The 18,710-nt window shown below is 34.5% G+C and overlaps 1 long non-coding RNA gene across 1 annotated transcript in view; it reads left to right on the top strand.

Moving 5' to 3' along the window:
* Positions 1-17,390, top strand: part of LOC115939635 (uncharacterized) — a 51,164-nt gene extending 33,774 nt beyond the window's left edge. The window contains exon 3 of the long non-coding RNA XR_004074415.2: positions 17,240-17,390. This is a non-coding gene — a long non-coding RNA (uncharacterized LOC115939635). The remainder of the gene's footprint in view (positions 1-17,239) is intronic.
* Positions 17,391-18,710: the final 1,320 nt, after the last annotated feature.

Below are 18,710 nucleotides of genomic sequence, written 5' to 3' on the forward strand. Positions count from 1 at the left end.
CCAAGTAATAGCAATTGAACATAATTCTCTACTTCTTTACTCAAATTTGAATATTCTGTACCCTATAAAGGAAATTCTATGACATTAAACTTGTTTATGCACTGTTTTTATATTAGCTAATTCATTTAAGCATACAGATACACAGACGGCAGTGGGATGACTGGCCAACCCCCACAGATGTACACCTCCAATCTGCCATCCCATAACATTCATAAAATATGTCAACACAGCCTGGAATTTTTCCATGGTTTATGTTATATTATTGGTGTTCATAGCATACTGGCAAAATATTTCTTGTTGAAATTTGCAGTAGTGAAAAAGAAAAAGGAAATTCTCTCTCTCTGCTTTGAGGCCATTTGCAAAAGTGCTCGATCAATATCCTTCACCTATAATAAGCACTTAAATCAACACAAATTGAACAAGAAAACACATTCATGTGTCTCCGTGTTGTATAATAAATAGCTGTTCATTTCTTTAAACAATTGATGGTAATTATGCTGTCTTAATGATCATTTTTAAAATGCAGTGCATCTTTCCAGTACTGTCCAAAGAATCATAATACTGTGTGATAGAATCAAAGTGATAATAGAAATATATTCATAACCAATATTGGTTATTCTGCAAAAATATATTTTTAAAGCCAATAATAACTTTTGGTGAAGAGTGTTATTAGTATCCTGTGATTACTAGTGGTGAAAAATTCACAGCCAGAGCTGAGAATAATAGCTTCTTATTTGGGGAGATAGAATGGTGTATTAACATTTTTTGCCTCCTTATTGCTGGAGGTTGCATTCCACTGAGCCCCAACGCAGGGTCCAGAGGCAATTCTCCACCAGTCCTTTGGGATGGGCAGTGAGAGAACTGCTGTCTGGTCCCTCAGGAGCCTCACGTCTGGGGAAGCTCCACCTTATGCCATTTTTCTCCTTTTATACCCAAACTTTTGAAGATGAGAAAGTTTCAAGGGTCATTTTCATTAATTCTCAAGTGTCTGATGACAGAAAAACAAAAGAGGTGGTGTGGAATAGGAGAAATTCTCAGAGCCCTAGAGTCTAATGGAAGGTACAACCCTTCTCCCTGCTCTACTTTTTCCTCTATAGAATTTCAAGCAAGTGTCTTTCCTTCCTGATCATGATTTTGTTCTCTGTAAAACTGAAATAACAGCAAATGATACATAATTTTTACTAAGAGTTGATATTGTTATCCTTCCCATTTTATACCTGAGAGAACTGGGATGCAGAGATGTGCAATGACTCATCTGGCTTCACCCAGCTGGCATGTGTCTGAACTATTTTGAAGCAAGGCAACCTCACTGCAGAGTTTGTACTGATAATCACTATACCATCGTGCCTTTTCCATGTGATATTTCCCTTTGATGATCATTGTAAAGATTAACCACATCTTCTAACCATTCCCTGCCATGGCTTTTGGTGCTTTAGTTGTTTAGTTTAGTTTTGTTTTAATCTCATCTTTACTCCCAAACTTAAAACCACACTTGGGGCACATCTGAGTCTTCTCTTCATACCCATTATTCATGAGACTTCAGATAAGCACATTTGTGCATGCCCTGGTGTTGAGATCCCGAAGGCAGGCAAAACACTTCTGATGGTTTTCCATTATTGGTGATCACAATGGATTTAGGTAGATGCAAAAACAACCTTAGGCAAATGAGACGGTGTGATGTAAAATGATTGTTATTAATGAACTGTTTATTACTGCTACTGGTACTAATTTACTCTCAAATTTATGACTGTATAGTTTTATATAACAGTCCCTCACAATATGATATTTTAAAAAAGTTATGATTTCAAATTTTGGCTCTGCATAGTTTCAATCTAGCCATTGCAGGCACTGCCTGTTCTCTCTCCAATGCATTTTCTATTTTTCTGGATTAGTCTTTGAATAGAATCTCTAATAGGTGTAGGTTTCCTTTATTTACATCTTCTGGTAAGATTCTATGCAAATTAAAAATATTACCCGTATTTATAGTTCTTATAACCCAGGGTCTGATCTGGTGAATTTACATTCTACACAATAGCTAAAAGAATGTTGCCATTATATTGTAATTTTTTTCCGCTCCTTCCAAACTAGTTATTTCTCCTCCATGTTTAGGGACCTCTTGAGTTTGGAATTAAAAATATAAGATTAACCAACTTCTTTCAACTTAAAATATTTCATAGAATTGCTCAAAATTGAGAAAGAATCCCCCGTATTTTCTTGCTTGGCATAGAAAACTAAACTTCAGTTATTAATGTTTGCAAATTGAGTCTTGGAAAATCTGCTATAAATGTCAAGGTTCCATTTCCCATTGATCCATAAGGCAAAATTGTGTTTCCTAGGCATGGGGGAGAAAGAGTGAATCAGACAGAATCCTTGAAGTAGCTCTTAACCTAAAGTAAAGAAAACCTTTCTTTTTAATAGGGAACTATGTGGATTTAGTCCTTTGCTTTCTTAGATCCAACAAGAGCTATGGAGTCAGAATTTTTCCTCCTAATTATTCTTGCACAAGACATTTTTTTCTTTTACCAAAAGACTCCTTTTGTCTCTTTAGGTCAGCAGAGTTAACATCAGTGACAAATTATTTTAAGTTGCAGGCTTTGTGGGACAGAGGTTATTCATTGTTTACAATTTTCTATGTGGTTTCTGACTGTCTCCTTCTACTATCGAACAGGTAACATGTATTTTGTTTTTTTACTAAAAAAAGTGGTCTCCCATTGAGTAAATTATCTGAACAGTAAAAATTAAGACAGATTATACTTGGAGTCTAAATCTCGTATCTGTTCTCATATTAGAGGTACAAAAGGGATTCAATGAAAAAATTGCCCATTTTCACTCTGGCTTACTAAGATATTAGATTTCTTCTTTATTATTTTTTTTCTTGAATTGAATCATCCAGGTTTCAGTTGAATTGTGTTTGTCTTCAAATGAGACTATATACCTTCATCAAACATTCCATTTTTTATAGAATTAGCAAAAGTGTATAAAAACTTTTTAATATATGCCTTTTTAGGCGTTTTGGAGTAAGTTATTATGGTAGTCTTCCCAATTAATGAACATTGAATGTACTGAATGCTCTCCATTTTCCTAAATGCAGATGTTGAATGTGCAGGCAAACCCGTGGTGTGTGTGTATGAGTGCGTGTGTGCGTGTGTGTGTTACAGAAGAGATTTTATATATATATGCAAATTACAGCCAGAAAAAATAGTGAGAGTACCATTTAGTTTTCCAATTTCATTATTGAATGGTAGTGTGACAATCAAGGAAAACCAGTCTTTGACAAAAAAAAAAAAAGAAAGAAAGAAAGTAAGAAAGAAAGAAAGAAAAGGCTAGTTTCAGGCTGGAGTATATTGTCAAGACCAAGTTATAAACTTCTGAAAAACAGGAATTATAATGGAATCGCTGCTACAACCTTAAGTATAACGGTGTGAGCGGTACTGCTATTATTTACTATGGTAACATAATAAAAGACAGCACTGTTTGGGCCATTATCCTCACTGCTCTCTTTTCAGTATAAATCATTATATTTATTATCTGTCTTCTTGTATAGGGGGTCATGAGAAAGGCCAATCGAAAGCTGAAGAAACCTACTTTTCTAAAAGAAATTGGACCTATTTCTAATTCTTTTTCTTTATCAAATACAGGAGAACAGATACTTTTTTTGTGAAAAATTGTTTCATGTAAGATTAAAGTGCAGATTATTGGTGAGAAAATGACATTCACTTTTTGGCATCTTGTAGATCCCTGGGAGATATTGCCAGTTTCCCTCTGATATTTTTACCTTTTTTCTTTGGGGAATGTGTTTCCTAGCAGGTTTTGAGCAGTGGGTGCTAGAGATTTTATTCTGTTTGGGGAACTTGTGTTATTATTTATTGATTGATAACTAGAGCTATGATCCTAGTGAAATAACTCTTTTGGAGTGAATTTTATTTAAACATCACAAATAAGTATGTTTTGCAGCTTTTTCCCTTCCTTTGCAGAAATCCTGCAAAATAGACTTGTTTTCTCTTGCTTGAATAATCATCTAGGCTTATTAACTGAAATATTTCATCATACTTTACTTATAAAAAGGTGATCCAATTTTATTAATAATTTGATTGCATATTGCTTGAATTTGTCCTCACTCATGTCAAGCCCCAAATTCCCACTGTGAAAAAATATGACTTTACATGGAATGACAGGGTCTCTATTTTCAACTCTCAGAAGGGCAGTCATGAGTCGGCAGCATCTGGATATAAGGTTTAGAGCACTGAGTGTGTGGGGGATTGAAGGCTGAGAATGAATGGTGGGAATATCTAGAGACAGCTCAAGGGCCCCTTTCTTACTTCCAAGAAAAAGAAGAGTGAATATAAAATATAGCTGAAATAATTTTGTTTGGATGGAAGCTGGATCTCACACCAAACTACTTCTAACTCACACAGGACATATAGGTGGGAATGTGGTGATGACTTGTATAAGAAAGGAACGTTACTATTCACATAAGCAATTACTCATTATAGAGAACTCCAGTGTAATGAACACCTGGGAGAAACAAATTTGGAGGCACTTTTCCCACCACACCAAGAGCAGGGCTCCTTTCATATAAATGCAACATGCTACCAACTCTGGCCAATTCATGAGTGCTGGCTCAGAGTAAATTATGCCTATGACATAGTCCATGTCCATGTATCCTGGGGTATGGAAAAACAAAAAAAGAGTATATAAGACATATTTAAAAAAATAAGAGAGCAAATCTTAAGCTCTGCTCCTCTTTTCTGTTAGTTTTTCTCAAGTGTGCCAGAGCACTGAACAACTTATTCGCCATAGGTAATTATCATTATCTAGCAAAGTTATTTTCAAATGTTTCTATTTTATTTCCAAAAGATGCATCTTGAGGCATAAATAAAAACGGGTACCTGGGACATAACCGTGACTGGTTTTGAAGGCACGGATGTGACCCTAGATGGGCTTGTGAGTATCTGCTCCGTGGCCCTGAGGATATATGATTGGCACATTTTCCCGGGAGGGTCGGAACATTAGCACAGCTGCTAATGTTCTAATCATGATGTCATGGAAGAGCAACACTACATCACAGCCCCATTTTCCTTGATTCAGTAGGAAATCCATTACTAGATGGCCCTGCTCCCTTTTGATAGGTCAGTCTGGATTTAATTTAAATCTAAATACTGGTTGCTGAGAATGCTTTTAAATGATATCAGCATTTAGACTCAACCTAAAACCAGCTGAATAAAAATCAGTTATATATGAGTGTGGAATTCAGGCATTGACGCTCCCCTCCCCATAGTCACTCCAGTGTGACTCCAGAGCCTATGCCTAGCCACAGTGCCATTTAGTTGGCTATCAATGAACACAAATTCATAACTCCACTTTGCATGTATTAATCTTGTTGTCTGTAATGCGAGCTTCTTGCCATACACACCCTTTAACACCTTTCCCCCCAGTGCTGCATATTTATCTAACTCTTACTCATTTTCAGGTCTGAGTCATCTCCATGTCATTGCCTCAGTAAGCCTTCCAGAACACACCACACATTGACCCCCAAGCCTGGGTTATATGTGTCCATAGGGCACTGTGCTTATTAGCATTCCATTGTATTGAAATTGACCATTGTTCCTCCCACCAGGACTGGAAGCTCTGAATGAGTTTGAATGTCTTGCCAATCATTGTAATTGCAAACCCTGCCCAGTTTTCTTGATATTTCTCTGTTCCTTGAATTTCAGTGTTCTGTCCTGAGTCTTATGACACAGTGATATCAAAGTAAACATATTATGAACATTTACCACAAATGCTTTTGTGAATTAGATGACATTTTAAATTGGACATAATAATAACAATAATAAGAAGAAGAGGTAGTTTGAATATTTCATAGGTTCTAACAACAGTAATTTGCATGCAGTAACTTATTTCATCTCATAGTGATCCTCAGAAGTAGATGTTTTTATCCCTATTTTACTAAAGTAAAAACTAAATCTCAGAGATTAAGTAAATTGCTCAAGGTCACCCAGCTAGTAGGTGGTAAAATTAGTACTTAAACCCAGATCTTTCAGATACCCACATGCATACTCTTAACTACCATCAGGCTGTCACTACTTTGAGAAACAGGTAAAACTAGAATGTCTGTGCTTTTGACATACCAGAAGGTGTGCAGAGCAAGAACCCTGGGCTTTAGTGGAACTATGCCTGATAAACAAGGTAGAGGGTTCCAGCAATCCCAAAGGAAAGTGAACTTGATATAGGTCCTGCCCAGAGGGAACTTGGCCTCACTCCTGGGACTGTTTCCTGAAGAGTTTTCATTCCCCTTAGGCCAATTTTCTATAGCTCTGCATAAGCTGTGTCATGAGATTTCTCACTAAGGACTTTAGTTCATGTCCAGTCGAGCAGTACAGTCCAAGTGCACAGACAGGATGGTGACCTGCCTACAAGTTCCGTGTGTCTTGTAGTCATTCAGTGATAGACAGTAAATTTCCAGTCCAGTTGACAGTAGCTCTTTATAGAAGAGGATAAAATGTACATGCCTTCCTCCCTTCTTCCTAGAGCATAGCTCCACTGATGCTTTCCTATAATAAACATACCAAGATTTTCTTGATTTTATATTAAATTAAATTTATAGTATGTTCTGTTTTCTTCAAGGAAAAGGTAATTTATTAATATATGTTTTGGAGGTATGATGAGTCAATATTAATACTGATGACACAAGGTTATTATCACTTTGACAACTTTGCTTAATTCAGTAAATATTCCTCGGCCATAGTAAACATTGGCCACAAAGCCTGTGGCTAATACAAAGTAGATAGATTGATTGACAAATGGAGTCTGGAGATCCAGGGCTCTATGAGTTTATAGATCAGTAGTTTGCTGATAACTAGTGGTGAGGTGGGGTGGGAACACTGATGTGATCTTTAATAGTTAAGTCAATTAAAAAAAATGTTACTTGATAAAATATTGCTTCAGAACAGGCTTTTAGACAGACTTGCTAATGTGTTCAGTGGCTTTTTGTTGCAGAAGAAAAAATGTGATGGTTAGTAGGAAAGCATTTGAAAAGACTGAATTTGTTCAACATACAGCTTTATTTATTAGAAGCTTGTGGCTAAAATAAAATTTCCAATGATATGATTCTACATTGATTTTAAAAGTATTTTTTATTAAGAAGAATGACCTTAAAGAAGAGGGTTAAGAATGTTATTTTAGGCTATCTGTTATTATCTGGAAGTATGTCAATAGTATACACTTCAAAAGAATTGATAGGAAATTCTTACCAGCAGGTAATGAAGCCAAATAGATTGTTCATGACAATGTGGGGAATACATTTCTTGGCAAGGTTTTAAAGTATAGATATGAGGGTCATTCTTATGGCTGCTTTTGATGACATCCATCATTGCTGAATATCTAGATTTTAAAATACTACGTGTCTTTGTAGGAAGAGAATTGCTAGGTAGAATATATTGTGTTTATATTAGCTTTGATGGCACATTCATGCACAAGTGTAGAATCTATGTTATTATTTTAATATGTGGTCATTTTCCTGCAATTTACACTTGCTTATGCTTTATTTTTCTTGTTTATAGGGATTTTTTTTTAATGCCATAAAGAGTTAGGCTTAATTGGATATCTTAACTCCATTTATTTACTTACAAATCTATGATTTAAAAGATTAGCATTCACTGACTAGTGTTGTTAATTCATCAAGTTAAATCACATGCCTATAAAAAAACTACATATTTGACATATGGTTTATTTGAATATTTTTAGTCCATCACTAAATTTTTGTTGTAATTTAATTTTGAAAAGAGCATAAACAAGATTTCAAAGAAGACAAACAGGATAACAAATCTGATTAGGAATTACTACTTTGGGAAACTTAATTATAATCATGTATATATACATAGGCAATAGTAATATCTTCTTAAAATCTGTTTTCTATATTATTATCTAAAGTATGAAGCAGTTATTTGTACAGTGTGTGAAAAATCTGGATGGATCACTAAAAAGTGGGTCATCTGTGGAGAGCAGCCTTGAATTTATTCATTGCTGGATCAAAGCCTCTTACAGAAGTCCTTTTTAGAAATATGGAAAGTGATTATTAATGATAACTTATAAATCATTCAAAGGAAGTAGCAGAGGTATTATTCTTAAAAAATGCACAACTGTGTATACAGTAGATGCTTTATTGAGTGTCAGTCTGAGATTGGCGACTGGGCTGCAAAATGAGTCCACTTTATGGCTGTGAGTCTTGGAGTCACCCACCTTCCTGTGCACTATTCATTAAATGAGATGCTTTAAGAAATCTCAATACTTGCTTGCTGGAGAAGAAATACATTAGATTTTGAAGTTCTTGTTTTGCACATGTTGTAGAAACCTTTAGAAATGCCTAACTTTGTGCTGTTTTTTCACTCTGAATTGTAAAAAATGGTTAAATTGGTCAAGCATCTTCTATGTTAAACACTCTACTAGATGGAATGAAGGATCCAGTGATGAAGAATAAGGCTCTGGCCTCATGGCCTCATAACTTAAGGCGATCAGACAGGAACAGCCTGAAGCAGAGTACAGTGTATGCCATATCCTAGATGTACAAAAAGGGGCTATTGGGACACATTTCACCTGGAGAGATCAGGAAGGATTTCCTAGCAAAAGTGTGAATAAGCTAAGAGTCAAAAGATAGGGATGAACAATGGGGAAGGAGGTTCTAGACAGAAGATTTTAAGTAGAAATGTCAAGAGTGTAGCACTTGCTCAGGAAGAAGCAGGAAGTTGGTTGAGCTAAAAGTGAAAAGTGTGGAAGGAAGATATACTGGATTGTATGCATCTCAAACCTCCTGCCAAAGCTTTGATACACAGGAACCATTTGTAAAAACTGTGCCTGTCTCTAAGGCTTAGAGTAAATGGGTTGTTGTCTGTGAAGCTTTCTCCTCAGAAAATACCCAGAAAATGTAAGAAACATTGAGTCTGCCCTGCAAATGGAGAGCGTATGTGCATGAATGCAGAATAATCATTATTGACACTGATAATTTCTTTACAAGATATTCTTTAATTCTTAGGTGTTACCCAAATGACTTTATGCAAAAATAGTGGTTGCCTTACAAAGCCTTTCTTCCAGTAAGAGGTTTGAGTCCTTTTTAGCCAAAAGCAGCATAGTTTACTACACTTCTCCCCTTAGTTTTGTTAAAAACATTAATTTTCTGTTGCTCATTTGCCATGGTAGTTCTTTATTATTTCTGCCATTTGTGTGTTGTTCTTCCTCTGCCTCCAACTTAAAGTATTAGTAACTTTCCCTTTGGGGGAGTTCACTTTGGCTCAGGGTTAATTAGGAGTTTTTGCTTCTTTCTCCTGGTCATAGGAAATAGGTGAATTTAGGTATGTGCAGGCAGTTAAAGCCAGACAACTTTTAGCCATTTTGGTGACAGCTCACCTAGCATTATGAATGGTTTTCTGGCTGAATGCTTTTAGCCAGACCCCACACTATAAAAACAAAGGATGTTGGTATCATTGGTGCATAACCATTTTTTTTCTCCTTATATACATATGTACTATTTCCTTTGTGGATTACCTACAGCATTGTTTTCATACCTGACTGTATTCCTCTTCTCACCCAGAATACTCTGGCTTCTCTCAGCTTTAATTGTTGAGTGTGAAATAAATTTATTATTTTTATTCAACACGAAGTTGACTCTATGTGCCAGGCCCTGTGTTAAGCACTGAAGAGGAACACAAAACTGATTTTCATTCAGTATGGGAATATGTCCATGATAGTTGTTAAAATCCTGAGTATCCCACTCACTCCAGCCATTTTTCAGCCATCTTGCATACTTCCCTTGGAATTCAGACTCCCTATGGTTCACACATAAAGATTAATACTGGGCAACAATACTCTAGGTCCCTGCTCCAGCACCTAGGCCAGCCCTTCGTTCTGATGGGTCAGTGTCAATGCCATGTTATTGGTTAACTATTTTAAACAACTCCCTGGACACACAACAAATAGAACGTGGTCTCTGCTCTTAAATTGCTCATATTCTTGGAGAGTAAACAGATATATAATTAGCAAACAGTGTGCTTTAAATATTTATATTTGTACAAATCTATTTATCTGTCACCACAAGAAAGTTTATAAAAGAAAAAAAAATCCATTTAAAATAAACACCTTAGAAAGTTAATAATAAATGACACTGTTTTGTTCCTATCTATAGGCATAATTTAAAAAGTGGATATTCCTTGGTAATCACAAGAGAAAATACTGTAGTAATTACATAAAAGAATACAATAAAGAAGTCAAAGCATACTAACCAAACACATCAAATCACACAAAAAATCCAGCAGGATAAGAAATAAAAAACAATGTATTTACAAATCAAAAAAAAATGAACAAAAACACAATAGTAACTCTTTGCCTATCAATAATTACTATAAACATAAATGGATTAAAATCTCAAATCAAAAGACATAGAATGGGTGAATGAATAAAAAACAAGATCCAACAATATATTGCCAACCAGAAACTTCCTTTACCATACACTGAGGATGAAGAAATAGAAAAAGACATTTCAAGCAAATGGCAACCAAAAAAAGCAGGGTAGCTATAGTTCTATCAGACTCAATAGACTTTAAACTAAAAATGGCAAAAAGAGACAAAGAAGGATTATATAATATTAAAGATGTCAATACACCAAGAAGGTACAAGAGTTATAAATATTTTTGCACCCAAAATTGGAGCACCTACATATATAAAGCAAAGACTAACAGAGCTAAAAGGAGAAATAAACAGTAATACAATAATAATTGGAAACTTTAATATTCCATTCTCAATAATGGTTAGATCATCTAGACAGAGAATCAATAAAGAAACAGCAGATTTGAACAATGCTATAGACCAAATAGACCTAAAAGACATAGAATACACATTCCATCTCAACAAGAGCAGAATACACATTCTTTGCAAGTATACATGGAACAGTTTCTAGACTAGACCATATGTTAGGCCACAAAACAAGTCTTGACAAATTCAAAAATACTGAAATCATACCAGGTATCTACTCTAACAATAGTGACATGAAACTAGAAACCAATAAAGAAGAAAACTGAAACTTCACAAACACACAGATATTAACACTCCTCTGACAACCAATGGATCAAAGAAAAATTCAAAGGGAAAATAAAAAATTTGATAAGAAACAAAAATGGAAACAAAACATATGAGAACTTATGAAATGCAACAGAAAAGCTTTCTAAGAAGGAATTTCATAGCAATAAATGCCTACAATAAGAAGTAAGAAAGATCCTAACTAAATGACCTAACTCTATGCCCTAAGAAACCAGAAAAAGAAAAACAAATTGAGCCCAAAGTTAGCAGAAGAAAAAAATATATATAATGATTAGAGCAGAAATAAATGAAATGGAGAACTGAAAAGCAATAGAAAAGATTAACCAAACTAAGAGTTGGTTTTTGAAACAAAATTGGCAAACACTTAGCTAAACTAACCAAGGGAAAAAGAGAGGATCCAAATCAACAAAATTATAAATAAAAAAGGAGACATTACAACCAAAAGCATAGAAAGTCAAGGCTCATAAGAGGCTACTATGAACAGCTATATGCCAAAAAATGAGACAATCTAGAAAAAATGGAAAAATTCTTAGAACATTCAAGACTGAATCAGGAAGAAATAGAAAATCTGAATAAACCAATTACTAGTAAGGAGATTGAATCAGTAACAAAAAATCTTCCAAGAAAGAAAAGCCCAGGCCCAGGTGGCTTCACTGGTGAATTTTGCCAAACATTTAAAGAAGAATTAACACCAATCCTCAAACTCTTCCAAAAAATCAAAGAGGAAGGAATACTCCCAAATTTATTTTATAAGATCACCATTATTCTGTTACCAAAACCAGAAAAGAGCACTATTAGAAAGAAAACTACCAGCCAGTATATCTGATGAATATAGATGCAAAAATTCTCAATAAAATACTGGAAAACCGAATTCAGCAGCACATCAAAAGGACCATTCACCATGATCAAGTGGAATTTATCCGTGAGTTACGAGTATGTTTCAACATAGGCAACATACCCAAATCAATAATGTGATATACCACATTATTAATAGAATGAAAGAAAAGAAACATATGACTGCCTTCATAGAGGCAGAAAAAGCACTGAACAAATTCAACATCCATTTGTGATAAAAACTTAACAAATTTGGCATAGAAGTAACAGATCTCAACATAATAAAGACCATATGTAACAAGCCCACAGCTAACATCATACTCAATGGTGAAAGAATGAAAACTTGTCCTTTAAAGTCAGGAACATGTCACAGATGCCCATTCTCACCACTCCTATTCAACATAGTACTGGAAGTCCTGATGAGAGCAATCAGGCAAGAAAAAACATAAGAAGTGAAAAGGAAGAAATTTGCAAATGATGTAATTTTATATCCAGAAAATCCTGAAGACTCAACCAAAAAACTGTTGGATCTAATCAAGAATTCAGTAAAGTTGTAGGATACAAAATTAACATTAAAAAAATCAGTGTTTCTATACTAACAATAATTTTTTAAAAAAATAACATGAAGAAATTGATTCTATTTATAATAGCATCAAAACCAATAAAATACTTAGTAATAAATTTAACTAAAAAGAGGAAAGATCTCTATTCTGAAAACTATAAGACATTGGTGAAAGAAATTGAAGAAGACACAAATGGAAAGATAACCAAAGATGTGTTCATGAATTAAAAGAATTAATATTGTTATAATGTCAATACTACCAAAGCCAATACTATGCACTCTCTATCAAGATTCCAGTGGCATATTTTTACAGAAGTAGAAAAAGCACTCCTAAAATTTATATGGAACAGAAGATCCCAAATAGCCAAAGAAATCCCGAGACAGAAGAACAAAGCAGGAAGCATCACAATTCCTGATTTCAAACTATACTGTAAGTCTATAGTCATCAAATGAGTATGGTGATGGCAAAAATAGACAAATAGAACAGAATCAAGAGCCCAGAAATAAACCCAAGTGTATATGGTCAAAACTAATATTTATAAGGGAGACAAGAATACTCATTGGAAAAAAGATAATCTTTAATAAATGATGCTGAGATAATTGGATATTCACATGTAAAAGAATGAAACTGGACCCACATCTTACACCACTGACAAAAATTAACTCAGAATGGATTAAAGACTTTAATGTAAGACCAGAAACCATGAAACTCCTAGAAGAAAATATAGGAATAAAGCTCCTTGACATGGATTGTGGTAATGACTTTTTTGGATTATGGCACCTAAAGCACAAGCAACAAAATAAAAAATAAACAAGCAGAACTACATCAAACTGAAAAAAAGAAAAGAAAAGAAACCATCCATAAAGTGAAAAGAAAGCCTACAAATGGAAAAAATATTTGCAAATCATATATCTGATATGGCATTAATATCCAAAATATGTAAAGAACACATACAACTCAATAGCACACCAAAAAATTAGCCCAATTTAAAAATAGGCAAATGACCTGAATAAACATTTCTCCAAAGATGATATACAAAAGGCCAACAGGTACATGAAAAGATGCTCAACATCACTAGTCATTAGAGAAATGCAAATTAAAACAGTGAAATATCACCTCATACCTGTTAGAACGGCTATCATTAAAGACAAGAGATAACAAATGCTGGCATTAATGTGGAGAAAAGAAAACCATTGTGCACTGTGGGTGGGATTGTAAATTAATACAACCACTAGGGAAAAAAGTATAGAGGATTCTTGAGGTATTAAAAATAGAACTACCATATGATCCAGCAATTCTACTTCTGGGAATATGTCCAAAGGAAACAAAAACACTAATTCAAAAAGATACCTGCACCCCCATGTTCATACAATATTATTTACAATAGTCAATCTAAGTGTCCATCAATGGATGAATGGATAAAAATGTTTGGAATATAAATACAATAGAATATTATTGAGCCATAAAAAAATAGACAATCCTAACATTTGTGACAACATGGAGGGATCTTGAAGGCATCGTGCTAAGTAAAATAAGTCAGAAAGAGAAAGACAAGTACTGTATTATCTCATTTCTATGTGGAATTTAAAAAAGCAAAAACAAAAACAAAAAACCAACCAACAAAACCAAAACCAGATACATAAGAAAAGAGATCAGATTTGTGGTTATCCAAGGCAAGGGATAAAGGGAGGAGGATTAGAGTAAGGTGGTCAATAATTACACACTTCCAGTTATAAGATAAATCAGTACTAGGGGTGTAATGTACAGCATGATGACTATAGCTTACACTGCTGTATGATATATAGGAAAGCTGTTAAGAGTAAATTCTGAGTTCTCATCAAATGAGAATTTTTTTCCTTTGTTCTTTACTTTCTTTTCTTTTCACTGTATTTATATAAGAGGATGGATGGTGACTGAACCTATTGTGGTAATCCTTTCACAATATATGTAAATCAAAGCATCATTCTGTACACCTAAAACATAATACAGTGATGTAAGTCAATTATTTCACAGTAAAACGAGGAATAAAAATAGACACTCTTCTCAATACCATGTGGATGTTTTAAAAATAAAAATATCATCCAGCCCCTCTTACATACAGTGGAACACATTTTAAACGTATCTACTTACATTCAGGTATGTTACCTGACTACCCCACAATTAAATTTTATCACCTCAAATGGATAAACTGCCTCTGGTAAAGCTCGATATTACAGACTGTGTGCTCTTCGAGCTCCAACAAGTCTATTCACTTTAGTCTTCTTAGTGGAGCCCTTTTTCTGTCTTCAGAAAATGCTACTCAAATTTCTGAATCCAATTAGCCCATGAATTTGGTAAGTCCTTAGACAGCAGTGATATGTAGGGGTTCTCTCTTCCAGTTTTTTTTAACTTAAACTAAATTCATAATGCCCAAGATATCTGATATTTCCTAATGCTTTCACAATAAATCAAATATATTTACGGAACAGGAATTCTGTATTAATCAAAGATAAAGTAACATTAACAATTAATGATTTGTTTTTGTTACGCTCTCCTTTTGTAAAAGAGAAGTAAGTCCTAAAAAATACCTGTGAATTTCAGGCTTTAAGTACAAAATAAAAATACAATTTCTAAGGATTCTAGATTAGGATAGTTTCAGACCCAACTCCTAATGCATGAACTATAATATTATAGTTAGAATTGCTATTTATCAGGTTGTTAAATCCCATTTTATCTTAAGGTTTTGTTTGTTGTTTTGTTTTTCACAGTACAGCAGGAAAGCAAACTGATTTATTTCAGAAATATGTTTAAAAAATGAAGAGTGAAAAAGCAATGGTTTTCCCTTCATCTTCCATTAACTAGAAAATAAATGGAACCCAGAACTTTCACTCTCTGATGTTCTGAATATTCAAGGTCTAATACCTTATCAAAATGTTGCACTACATTTATGTAAAATTTTAGCTAGCTAAGCATTCTTACATATAGTATTTCATTCTATGTAAACTTTATTATTACCTTATGATATAGGTTTCATGTGTACTGCTTTACATATGAATATAACAAAAGATCAGGGGTGCTAATGGACTTGATTGGCCAAGGTCTCAAGATGTAGGACTGGAATCCAAGTCTCCTGATTTTTGAGGCTTTTAGGGATGGATTGTAGTGGGTAGGAGAGGAGAGTATTTGTTTCAGTTACCATACAAGGGCAAATATCACTATAATAATGATATTGGACTAAATTTATTCAAAATTAAAAATTTGATAAAAGCCCATTCTTAGAAATTCATTTTAAAAATGTGAGAATTAACAAAAACATACGTGATTGCTAAAATAGCGATTAGTATGCTATTATCAAATACAAAAAAAGCACAGAACTGCCTAATCTTTACATTTATAAGATTTTGGATAATTTTTGCGGGTTGCTTCAGGTGCCTACTTCTGCAATACCAGCCACCTGCTCACAATGTGCTTAAACCATACAAGTGCATCACAAGTCATCGTAAATATAGAAAATGCATTTGCATCTTCCATTAACCAAAAGTCTGGAAAAACAGTGTGATTCAGCATCATTGGAGGAGATGAAGGAACAAACAGGTCCCTGAGAGAGTGTTTATGAGCCTCTGATGAATGCCCACAGTACTCAAGGGTGAGCTTCTCTTTTCATTCAGAAACATTACACTCTTAATGTACTGGGCCCAGCCAACACGTCTTCAGAAAATTACTCCATTTGGTCCAACCAATATTTATTGAGCAACTACAGTGCATCAGAGGTTGGGCTGCAGAGATGCAAAAATGAAGTAGGAAACCTATGCTGTCCCTTAAGTAATTTAGACATTTGTTTAGTGCCTAGATATCCTGTGTTTGAGAAACTAAGATTATTATTTTCTAAATTATTTAAACTTTTGCTTATAGTGTTACTTCTTTATATTAAGGGTAGGAAAATGTCGCACATGATTGATTTTGGTTCAATAATTTAATTTCTTGGTACAATTTCTATAAAAGAATTCTTTTTATTTCTAATGCTTCAATATTTTAAGAACTAATAAAACGAACTAAATGTTTTGTTTTTAAAAATGGAACTCAATACATTTGCTATTTTGTAATTTAGTTTAAACAGATATTTAAAAAGTCTCATTCATTTTTCTTTTAAGTTTCCCATTCTTTGGAAGCAATAATGAATATCATTAAAAAGATCGCTCTCTCCCTCTCTCTCTTTTTGTGCGTGTGTGTATAGCAAATAATTCAATGGTTTTAATTCTGAAGCCGGTGAGATCATGTCCTGTTTTCCTTCTGGCCTAAAGGTGCCTTTCATAGCCTTTCATTTTCATATTGACTTTACCCAGGACCTAGTTGGAGGTTCAATCAGTGAAATAAAATTACATTACAATTATTTCTACTTAGAGAAATATGACAGCTAGAATTTTTATGTTAATTAATCTTTGGTTTTTTATTATTGTGTGACTGCCTATCATAAATTTCCTTGCAATTCAGTTTTAGTACATTCTATAAATTATTTTAGTTTATTCCAGCATTAACCTGACTTGCAAATGGTTAAATTTGCAGAGTCTTTCATGCTCTAAACCCAGTATGCTCTGTATTAACATCTGAAGGAATGGTTTTGATATTCAGAAATAATTGTAATAGCAAGAATAAACCACAATTCACTGAATTCGTGGTCAGATTATATTCTGGTTATCATGTTAGATTCTATGTAAGTAAATTCGTACATCTTAAACATGATGAATAATAATTCACAAACATACTGATATTTTCCTCAGACTCGGACTGAAGAACAAACAGGTCGCTGCTGTTCTTCTCGAGCTTCCTCGGCCACGTGAGCTCCGCTTCCTCACCTGCATACCCAGTTAAGCACCATCTGTTTCCTGTTTTAATGTGATATCTCATAGTTTTTCCAAACCTTTCACATCAGTAAGCACAATCCTAATAGACAGTTAACATGAACTAAAAAAGCATGTTTTCACTAAAACTGTGTTCTAGTTTTCTCTCTCTCGTTCTTATTTTCTGAAATTAACGCTGCACTAGCTGCTCCAAACCCACTTTGACAGCATGAAATTCACCAGATTAATATAGGTTATTTACAGTGTATTGACTAGACTCTAGTATTCAGGCGCTGGGTGATGGGCAGTGCAGAGGCACACAGGCCTCACAAAAAAGCTGGAATTTTAAGTTTGTGTGGGAGGAAGTAATCTCCCACCTCATCTTGCCGCCTTCTCTAACATCCTTCCTTCCCATCCCCCCAGTCCCCATTGCCTTACCATGTGCAGTTATCAAAATTATGAGTGTCTGAGCAACCAGGTCAATTGTGAATCTACTTTATGTACCCTCTTTACTGGTTGTTATTGTTTTCATTTGTGACACCTTGACTGGCTGAAGCCGAGTCAATCAGTTAATGATGCATACTTTGGTTTCCCATAAATTATGGATAATAAATCTGTTTCCCTTGGAAAAGTGATTTGAGTCTCATGGAATAAATGAGTACAGTGATGTGCAAAAGACTCTAACCTTTAGTTAGATTCCAAGTATCTTCTTGCCTTCCATTCTTACTAGGTTGTGTGCTATTGATGTTATTTATGGAACTTCATTAGCCAAGAAAATTACTGGTTAAATCATTATGGAGCCTTTTGAATGTAAATTGAATATGAATTTGAATATGAATTGTTTATGAATGTCAGACACTTTGCTAGTATGGAAGATATATAATGGAATTTGGTGTTTCTCAAGCTTTGGCATCAAAATGTTAGTTAAAACAAAGAATTCTGGGTCCTACATCCTCCCAGAGTTTCTGATCCAGTAGTTGCATCATGAAGCCCGATAATTTGTATTTGCAGCAAGTTTGCCGGGGATGATGTTGCTGTTGGTCCCAGGACCAACTTTGGGAACCACTGGTACATTGTGTAGAGCTCTAAGGATGGAGCTGTATTTACTTGCATTTTAGACCTGGCTCTGCCCCTTAACAGCTGTGTGACCTTGAAAAAGTTATTAACCTCTCAAAACTTCAGTTTGCTCAGCTGTAAAATGATGGTAATACCCACTTCATGGGGTTGTAGTGAGATTAAATAAGATGATGCATGCAAAATGCTTAGCCCAGTGCCTGGATGAAAAGGCAATTCAATAAATAGCTATTCAATAAATGTCAGTATCATGCTCCTGATCTGTTTAGGGGAAAGAATGCAGTGTGGACCATTTCTGTATTTCTGTATTTCACCGTACTAAATCTGAAGGAGGGAG

Source organism: Leptonychotes weddellii, chromosome 4, assembly GCF_054177405.1.
Source record: "Leptonychotes weddellii isolate Sample4059 chromosome 4, ASM5417740v2, whole genome shotgun sequence".
Lineage (NCBI taxonomy): Eukaryota > Metazoa > Chordata > Mammalia > Carnivora > Phocidae > Leptonychotes > Leptonychotes weddellii.